Below are 10738 nucleotides of genomic sequence, written 5' to 3'. Positions count from 1 at the left end.
AAGAAAATGTGAAATATCCCATTGGGAAAACAAATGACCAAGAAAATAGATCAAGAGAGATAATTTAAGAATTGTTGGACTATGTGAAAGCCCTGATCAAATAAAGATCCTCATCTTGTTTCAAAAAATTATCAAAGAAAACTGCCCTGATATCTTAGACCCAGAATCTAAAATAGAAATTGAAAGAATCCACCAATCACTTCCTGAAAGAGATCCCAAAATGAAAACTCCCAGGAATATTATTGTCAAATTCCAGAGCTCCCAGGTCAAAGAGAAAATATTCAAGTAGCCAGAAAGAAACAATTCAAATATTGTGGAGCCACAATCAGGATCACACAAGATTTAGCAGCCTCCATGTTAAAACAGAGGGTTTATAATATAATATTCCATAAGCTAGAATTACAACCAATAAAAATCTACCCAGCAAAATTGAGTGTAAAATTCTAGGGGAAAAAATAGAAATTTAATGAAATAGAAGAGCTTCAAGCATTCCTGTTCAAAAGACCAGTGCTGAATAGAAAATTTGACATTCAAACACAAGACTCAAGGTAAACGTAAAAGAGAAATCATAAGGTATTCAATAAAGTTAAATGTTTACATTTCTATATGGGAAGATGATACATGTAATTCCTAAGAACTTTATTATTATCAGTACAGTAAGAAGCAGTCTACATAGACAGAGGGCATAGGTGTGACTTGATTTTGCTAAGATGATCTCAAAAAAAAAAAAAAGAGAAATGGTGAGAAAGAGGAATGCAACTGGGAGAAGGGAGAGGTAAAATAGCAAAAATTATGTTACATAAAAGAGATGCACAAGGAAGACCTTTTATAGGGAAGGCTAAAATGGGGAGGTAAGCAGTGAAACCTCACTCTCATCAGAATTGTTTTAAAGAGGGAAGAAATATTGATATATATGTGTATGTTTGTATGTATATGTATGTATGTATGTATAGTGTTTGGGAGGTTCCAAAGGAAAGTACGGGAGAGAAGAGGTATTAGACTGATTACCAAACTAAAAGTCTACAGAGCTGTTGTGGTGACCTAATTGTTGTACGCCTGTAAAACCTGGACAGTCTACCAGCGCCATGCCAGGAAACTGAATCACTCCCATTTGAATTGTCTTAGGAAGATTCTGAAGATCACCTGTCAGGATAAGGTACCGAACACTGAGGTCCTTTCTCGAACTAAACTGCCAAGCATCCAAACTCTTTCAGAGAGCTCAACTCCAATGGGCCAGCCATGTTGTTCCAATGCAAAATGTACACTTGCCAAAAAGACCATTTTGGGGGGGAGGGGGGCTCTGCTCTGGCTTTATTAGAAGGAGCTTAAGAACTGGGTGAAGCTATAATGGCAGAAGTAGGCTGAAGAAGGTTTAAATGGGGCTAACTAAGGTGGAGGGGGTTCCTTCAATGCTAAGGCAGGGGAGGAGAGGAATAGGGGGAAAATGGGGAGGAGAGGCAGGATGGGGTCTGGATTCAAAGTGGGGCACAAAGCAGAAAAGCTAGCAGGAGAGGGCTCAGAAAGGAGCTTCCCAGAAGTGCAAGCGGCCATCAGGGCCCGTTTCAGTTGCTCGTAGGTGACAAACATCACTACATTCCAGGAGCCCAAGCCGAGGAAGGAAGGCATGAACCCTTTGTAGAAGGTTTGGGGTCCTTCCTTCCGAAGCATGGTGAGGGTACAGTGGCCAGCACTGGCACACTGGCCCGTGGCAGAGTTCATATATCTCGTCTTGACCACATCCATGGGGGAAGCAATGATGGTGGTGCAGAAGCCAGCCCCAAAGGCTGATGTGACGTGGCATGGAAGGTCATTAGTCATGAGATGGGCCTTCAGGAGGGCATCTTTGATGAGATCGTAGGTTACCAGCTCAGCACAGTTGATGATAGCATTGCGTGCGGGCAACATTAGGCGAAGTTCCTTTCCATAAGCCCCAAAGGCCTTCCTCTCGGGCAACAGTCTTATAGGCATCTACTGTACCCTGGTATCTCCGGCTGCCACCTGCATGAGCCTGGGCCTGGAAACGTACCTTCACCACATCTGTGGGTTGGGCTACACCCACTGCCAGTGGTGCAGCCTGCCAGGAGGCAGCTCCCAGTGCTGGCATGCTCAGATCCCTTGGTGTAGAACTGCTTGACAGAGTCATGGAGGCCAATGTGGACAGAGGCAAAACTCATCTGGCGCTGCAACCCAGCCACCAGCCAGACTGCCAGGGCCCTCAGTCTTTACCATGGTCAGAATGGTGCCCATGACACCCCGATACTGGGCATTGGTAGAGGAAGCTCGGATGGCCCCCTGGCTCTCTCCTTGAATCTGCAGCCGGACTTTGGCTGTGTCCAGGGGGAAGGTGATGAGGTCAGCGATGCAGGCAGTGGTGCCAGCCCCAAGGAACTTTACAGTGGCTGTTGGAGGCACATCTGTAGGCTTAAATTCAACTATGATGAATGCTGGCTTTCTGCTACTTCCCAGAAGGCAGAGGAAAAATGGAAAGATAACCTCCACTGATTGAGCAAGACAAGATAGAGGAACTCTGCTGGAGTGCTGATCTGGAGGGTCTCACGATGATGGCACCTTGATCAAGCTTCTCTAAAGGTGTCCGGCTGTTTAAAGTTGCTCACGGCAACCATGGCCCACTTCCCTTGATTTTCCATAGAAAGTTGTTAGAAACTGAACACCTAATGATCATACTATGTGCCTGGGACCGTAGAGGAAAACATGAGGAGCTGGCGGGAGACATGAGGTCTGCAGCAGGGTCCGGCGTCCGGCGGGCTGGAGGGGCTACCTAGCTGTCTCTTAGCTGGGTGCCTAGAAGGTCTCAGCCTTGGAGGAGGTTGAAGCGGGCACTCAAAAAGACCATTTTTTTTATGGAGAACTCACACAGGGCAAGCGTTCACATGGGGGTCAGAAAAAGTGATACAGGAACACTCTCAAAGTCTCTCTTAAGAACTTTGGAATCGATTGTGTGACATGGGAGACATTGCCACAGGATCGCTCAGCATGGCATGCCCATGTCAGAGAAGGTGCTGCATTCTGTGAGCAAACCAGAATTGCAACAGCTCAAAGGAAATACAGGATGTACAAATTTAGAGTATCCACCCCAAATGTTCACACTAATTATTTGTGCCTGACCTACGGTAGAGCATTCTGAGCTCATATTGGTTCTGATCAGCCAGTCAGACGTCTACGTTGAAATTTGACTGCAGCATAGTGATATCATTTTGGTCCTCTTCAAGAACAAAACATAACAACCAACCAATCAAACTACCAATTGACCATGTAGGTATGTATGTATAAACAATATATAAAATATAATACATAAAATGCTACATACGTATATGTATAATATATATGTATGTGTGTATATGTACACTCACATACACACTCAGTTGGGTGTAGAAATCTGATTTACCCAATAGTTTTATTAGAGGGGAAGGGGCTAAGAGAAAGAGATGAGAAATGAAGGGACAAATTTAGAGAGGCAATGGTCAGAAGCAAAACAGATTTTTAAAGAGGGACAAAATAAAAAGAGAATAAACAGAAGAAAATAGGATGGAGGAAAATACAGAGTAATCATAAGTGTGAATGTGAATAGGATGAGTTCACCCATAAAATGGAAGCAAATAGCAGATTGGATCAGAAACCAAAATCCAACAATATGTTGTTTACCAGAGACACACTTGAAACAGAAAGACACACACAGAGTTAAAATAAAGAGTTGTAGCAGAATCTATTATGCTTCAGCTGAAGAGGAAAGGCTGGGGTAGCAATCATGATCTCAAACAAAGCAAAAGCAAAAGCTGACTTATTTAAAAGAGATTCAAAAATTTTTACAGCAAGTTTCTCTGATAAAGGCCTCTTTTCCCAAATGTATAGGAAAATGAATCAAATTTATAAAAACAAGAGCAAAATTATCAAGGGAGAGGAACAGGCAACTTTCAAAAGAAGACATCAATGCAATCTATAGAGTCATATAAAAATGCAGTAATTTATTATTAATTGGAGAAATGCAAATTAAAACAATTCTGAGGTCTGAAAATTGAATTGAAAACAATTCAAGCCTGTCAGAAACGACAAATATTGGAACAAATAAAGGAAAATAGGTACACTTACAAACAATTGCAAAGTTGTGAACTGGTCCAACCATCGTGAGAAACAATTTAGAACTATGCCTAAAGGACTATAAAACTAAAAACTTTTGACGCAGCAGTACCACTAGTTCTGTAACCCAGAAAGATCAAAGAAAAATGAAAAGGACCTATATGTATGAAAATATTTATGGCAACTCTTTTTGTGGTGGCAAATAATTAGACATTGAGGGGACACCCTTCTATTAGGGAATGGTTGAACAAGTGGCAAATGAGTGTGATGGAATACTATTAAGCTTTAAGAAATAACAAGTGGAATGTTTTCAGGAAAACAGGAAGACCTATATAAACTGATGCAAGGTGAAGTGAGTAGAAACAAGAGATCACTGTGCACAGTAACAGCAACATTATAATGATGATCAACTGTTAAAGCCTTAGCCACTCTGTTCACTACAATAATCCAAGAAAATTCCAAAGGACTCATAATGAAAAATGCCATTCTTCTCCAGAGAAAGAACTGATGAACTCAGTGCAATTGAAGTACAGATTTCTCACTTATTTTTCTTGCTTTGTGTTGGTGTGATATGGCTAACATGGAAATATTTTTTGCATGATTTCTCATGCATACTTCATATTATGTTGCTTGGCTTCTCAGTTGGTAGGAAGGAGAATTTGGAACTCAAAAAAAATGTTGTTAAAAATAAATAAATAACAGATATTTCTTTTAAAAACAGAAACAAAAGATAGATGCAGAAACAAAGGCCAGTGTTACAGAGACGTATAGGATGGCCAAGGGGAGGTTTGTCTAAATAGCTGCTACGTAGTTAAACCTTGAGGTAGGAAGACAGGATGATAACCACAGGAAAAGTGATCAAGAGGAAGGCATACCATATCAGAACTTCAAATGATGCTGTGTAGTCTAGTTTTGGGGAAACAATTAGGGAAAGGGAGGCCAACTTGGTATGGGAAAATCAGAAAAAAATGAAACGATTTGGCTTTTGGAAGGCATTGGTCAAACTGTGAAGTTAAGAGGCAGAAGAGCAAAAGGTCCTCCAAACACCAGCTCCCCTAAGGAAAATCAAGAAACAAACTCAGCTATATGAATTGTGCAAAGAGACCATTGATTGTGCCTTGATCTTACTAGCCACTAGATAGCAACACCATCATCATCGCTGAATAGCGTGAACCTCCTCACCCATATCAACCTATAGAAGAAAAGGACAATTGGCATATTATTTAACAAACTGGCCCAATGGCCATGTGATATTCCATCTTCTGCCTTGGCCTGCAATGTGGCCCATGCCTGGAATGTTATCCCCCTCATCACCTGAGCTTCTTCAAGTCCCAGCTTAAGTAACATCTCCAGCACAAAGATTTTCTTGATTCCACAAATTGTTACCACTACCCCCCAAATTGCTACTTCTACCATCCCAAATGAATTTGTATTTAATATACATATAATTTGTATTTGCTTTTCTGTGTTTATGCTGATTCTCCTCAGTAGAATAGAAACTTCTTGAAGACAGAGATTGTTTTTGTCTTTGTATGACCTGTGTCTAGCCCCGTGCCTGACGTTTAGTAGCTTCCTAACAAATTCTTACTGAAGTAAATTGAAGAAAAAAAGAGAGAGAAAATCATCTTTGGCCTCAAACTCAGAAAGGAAAACATAAAGTAAAAAAGGCAGTCAAGGATCCAGGACCAAGCTTACCTAGTTGAATCCATGTTTCAGGTATGAGTGGCTATGATATGTGGAGAAATACACAGTCTATCCTAGCACCTTTTCACAGAAAGTCTAGTGACAAAAAGAACTGTTTGCTCCCTAGAAAAACCAATGGAAGAGAGAAAGCTAAATTTCTCTCCCTCTTTTAAATGAAGAAATACCCCATTCTCCCTCTCATCACCATGACATTGGTTGGGGTGGGGACGAGAACCAAAGGATTATTCAGGTTTTGCAATATCATATCAAAACATAAAGTCTCATGAGCACTGAGTCACACATGGCCAGAAGCAATCAGGGACTCATCACCCCCAAAATACCAGACCCTTCCAGCACTGAGTCAAGTACATGTGGTCCACAGGAAGCAGAAAGGTAAGTTTTGAGTATGCCCCCTTCAACACTTCTGCTGATAGACAGATAGATAGTTAGACAGATATGGGGAGAAAGAGAGAAAGAGAAGAAAGAGAGAGAGAGAGAGAGAGAGAGAGTGGGGGGGGGGGAGAGAGAGAGAGAGAGAGAGAGAAAACCAGGAAGACAAGCAGATAGATTTTTGAGACTTGACCTGTGCCTTCACTGGTGTGGGGAGGATCCCTGAAGGGAACTCCATCTATATATATGCATCCTGGAATCTTCTCTGTAACTTGTAATCTCAGAGAGTTGCCTGGGGCTCTGAGAGGTTAGGTAACTTGCATTTAAGATGAAAATAATAAAACTTGTGCTACTCTACCTCATAAAGTTGTTGGTGAGAAATGAAATAATGTATATAAATTGCCTTGTAACTCTAAAGTGTAACTATATAAATGTTATCTAATATAAAGTGCTTTGTAAAAAGCACTATCTACATGTTCAGAGCAGGGTAGGAATAAATAACCTTTAAGATCCATTGGGCAGGTCACTTAAGGAAGGAAGGAAGCATTTATTAAACACCTGTTGTACTCCAGACACTTTACAAGTATCATCTTATTTTATCCTCATAAGAAACCTGGGGTGTAGGTGTTATTATTATCCCCTTTTTATAGTTGAGGAAATAGAGGTGAACAATAGTTAAGTGACTTGTCCAAGTACACATAGCTAGTAAGTATCTGAGGCAGGATTTGAACTCAAGTCTTCCTGATTCCAGTGCTGTATCTACCTAGCTGCCTCTTCTCTAAGCCTCAATTTCTTGATGGGAATAACATAGAGCATCTGGTCCTGAGGCCTAGAAAACCTGAGTTGAAGTCCTGCCTCTGTATGACCTCGAACAAAGTATCTAAATTAGGGGTGGGGAACCTGCAGCCTCCAGGCCATACATGGCCCTCTAGGTCCTCAAGTGTGACCCATTGACTGAACACATCAAAGCTGCATTTGAAGATGGAGAGGGCCACAAGTGACCTCGAGGCTGCAGGTTCCCCACCCCTGGTAAACCCTTGGTGGTAAATTAAAATGAGTTGCTGATCTACATCAAGGGAGGGCATTCCAGAAGGGACGTTCCATTACACTGATGATGTCACAGGTTCAATCCTCCCCAAAAAATCCCAAGATAGTGATTTGTCTAGTATCTGCTATTGTTGGCTTCTAAACAGACACTACCACCCCCTTCATGAATGCTCCATTCCAGCCCAGCCAGTCCCTTGTTCTGGAAGGAAGGAAGGAAAGAAGGAAGGAAGAAAGGAAGGTAGAAAGAGAATAAGTATTTATTAAGTACCTCCTAGGTGCCAAGCACTTGTGTACAAGTATTACCACATTTGATCTAGAATGCATTTCCTCTTTATCTCTACCTTTAGGTTCTTCAAGGCTCAGCTCAGGCAATACTGCTCTGTGGTAAAGCCCTTCCTCCTCCTCCTAGTTATTAGTTCTCTCTCCCTCCTCAAATTCACTTGTATTTTCATGTCTGTGAAGGTGGTCCACAAGTATTTATTAAGCAGCTACTATTTGTCTTTATTCCTAACCCCACCCTTAGCACAGTGCCTAGCATACAGGAGGTGCTTAATAAATGTTGTAGAAGGTGACCAGTTGATTGATTGCATTGCCAGGTACTGTGCTAAGAGTAGAGATAGGACAAAAGACAAAAACAGCCCTTGTCTTCAAGAAGCTCACAATCTCAGGGGGAGGTACATAGAAACAATTACATGCGTGCAAGACAGATACAGGTTAAACTGGAGGTTATCTTACATTTTAAGAGGGACTTGGAAAAGGTTTGCTGCGCAAGTTCCCCCCACCCCCACCCTCCACATTAGAATAAAAATTCCTTGTGGGCGGAGACCATATTTTTTCATGTTTGTTTTTGTGCCAAAAGCAGCCACACCTGGTGCCTGGAACCAGGTGTAGACACTACTTGATAAATGCGTCTTGAATTGAAATGAAATAAAATTAATGCAATATAATTAAGTTGTTAAATTCCCAAGAGCAGGAGCCAGATAATATATTTGTTCATAGGCCCAATAAAGTTTTCAATACAGCCTTGGAAAAAAAATGAACTCACCTTTTTAGAGCCCTTGGATCTATAGGTATCCAAGCTCAAAATTTTAAAAGCACCAATCCCCATTTATCTGAATGGTAGCAACACCTATGAGATTGAAGCTAAATATTGCCCATCTTTAAAAGACCTTTATTAAGCATTCCTACAATGCTCATTGTCAGGAGTGTTAATAGCCTACCCTGCCCAGGGAGAAATACGAATCAGCTTGGAATCTATCATCACCTCCTAAAGATAAGGCCTGAGAGACTGTGAAGCAGAAATCAAAACCTGCAAAATGTTTAAAATACTCTCTTCTTCTGACATACCTCAGGAGCATCGTGGTTCAGCTCTCATTTGGTTCTCAGCAAACCAAGAGTTTTGGACCTGTTAACTTCCAGTTCTAAGCAGGAAAAAATGATCATATTGACCAGTTCCCCCTTTCCTTACCTAATCTTCCCTTTCTGATTTGGCTGGGATTCAAGTTGCTAAACAAATAAAGGGGCAGGTATAATTTTTAAAAATTTTGTTTATTTTATTCTGAACTTAAGAAATAATACAAGCATTTCTATAACAGTAGAATAGGAAAACAAAAAGATGATTGTACAAGAAATTGTTAATCTATTATGTATAACTTGCTATTCCTTTTAAATATATAATAAAGTTATCCTGTAACTTTCTTTTTTTTCCCCTTTTTTCTTTCCTTCCTCACCCCAAGATGGCTACCATCAGACACAAATATGTATATATGTAAAACTATTCCATACATACTTCTATTTATCAGTTCTTTTTCTGGATGCAGATAGCATCTTCCTTCACATTGCCTTTGTATTTATAATACTTGAAATGACTTAGTCACTCATAGCTTTTCTTAAAATAGTGTTGTTGGGGCAGCTAGGTAGCGCAGTGAGTAGAGCACCAGCCCTGGAGTCAGGAGGGCCTGAATTCAAACCCAACCTCAGATACCTGACACACTTACTTAGCTATGTGACCTTGGGCAAGTCACTTAACCCCAATTGCCCTACCATCCCCCCTCAGAAAAATAAACAATGTTGTTTTTACTGTATATGATGTTCTCAGACCCCTTGTGTCAGAGATTCTCATGAGACATCAAGGGTCTCCAAGTGATTGTCTCACTCTCATAACTCAGACCCAGAAAATGTCCAACTATACAGCAATCTATTACACAGTGTTACAAAATAAAATTTTAATAAAAGGAAGGAAAGCAAAATGGAAACATTAAAATGAGGAAAGCCATAAAAATAGATGTCAATCCCCAGAATCATTTAGAGGACTGAGTATGGATATTCCTTTCGCCAGAGTGGTCCCATCTAAGATCCTTCACAGCAACTTGATAGAAGGGGACAGAGCAGGGTCTCTTTCTCAATCTTTCTTCCTCTCCTTCTCCCTTTCCCTCTCCCTGTGACTATGTTTCTGCTTATCTCTCTATCACTGTCACTGTTTCTGTCTTTCTGTCTCTGTCTGCCTATCTATGTCTCTGTATCTCTCTTTCTGTCTCTGTCTGCCTGTCTGTCTCAGTTTTTCCATCTCTCCCTCCTTCCCTCTTCTCCTCTTTCAAACAAAGTTCTTAACACCAAAGTTCAAAGTCCTTGGCACTGTCTGTCAAAAAGCTCAACCTTAATAAGAAACGGATATGGTTTTATCCATCAACATCATGCTAAAGAAAATGTCTTTGTATCTTAGCCTTATCTCCCCTTTATATTCTGGCCAAACTGGCTTACTTGGCACCCAAATCACCAGGTCTTTCCATCTATGCTTCAGCTGAACCTTCCTGTACATGGTGTCCTCCTCTACTAGAATGTGAGATTTTTGAAACAGGGTCTCTCTGGCTCTTCTGTTTGCATCCACAATGCTTTGCAAAGAGCAAGCACTTTGTAAATAGTTCTTCATTCTTTCATTCATTTTTGTTTCCTCCCTTCCCTTCCTTCCTCTCTTCTTCCCTCCCTTCCCCCCTTTCTCCCTTCTGTTCCCTTTCCCCCTCTTCTCTCCCTTTTCCTCCCTTTTTCTTCCTTCCCCCCCTCCTCTCCCTTTTCCTTTTCTCTCCTCTCAGCTTCTCTCTCTTTTCTCTCTCTCCTCTTTTCTCCTACTCACTTCTCTTTTTCTCTCTCATTCCTCTCTTCTCTTGTTTTCTACCTTTCCCTCTCCTTTTTTCCCTTTCCTGCCCTCTCTTGTCCTAAAAATGCCCTAAGTATTCGACAAAAGGAAAACTGTTAATTAAATAGTGGCACATTAATGTTATGTAATATGTAATTTTATGTAATTAATGTAAATAATGCAGTTAAGACTAACAAGGATGAGCTATACAAAGAAATCTTGAAAGACTTAAAAATGGAGTACATGCTACAGTGAAATGAGGGAAACGAAATAGAGAAATTATGATCGGACAAAGAATGGACTTGGGAGTGACTAAAATAATGTCATGACACTTAATACATCAAATTTAATTAATTACAATGTACATAAGGAATAATAATTGTATTATTA

At 40.6% G+C, this 10738-nt stretch overlaps 1 pseudogene; it reads right to left on the bottom strand.

Moving 5' to 3' along the window:
- Nucleotides 1–1386: 1386 nt before the first annotated feature.
- LOC118841375 lies at nucleotides 1387–4141 on the bottom strand (annotated as a pseudogene).
- Nucleotides 4142–10738: the final 6597 nt, after the last annotated feature.

This window comes from Trichosurus vulpecula, chromosome 1, assembly GCF_011100635.1.
Source record: "Trichosurus vulpecula isolate mTriVul1 chromosome 1, mTriVul1.pri, whole genome shotgun sequence".
Taxonomy (NCBI): domain Eukaryota; kingdom Metazoa; phylum Chordata; class Mammalia; order Diprotodontia; family Phalangeridae; genus Trichosurus; species Trichosurus vulpecula.
Note: the sequence above shows the minus strand (reverse complement) of the source record. Positions and strands in the feature narration are given on the sequence as shown.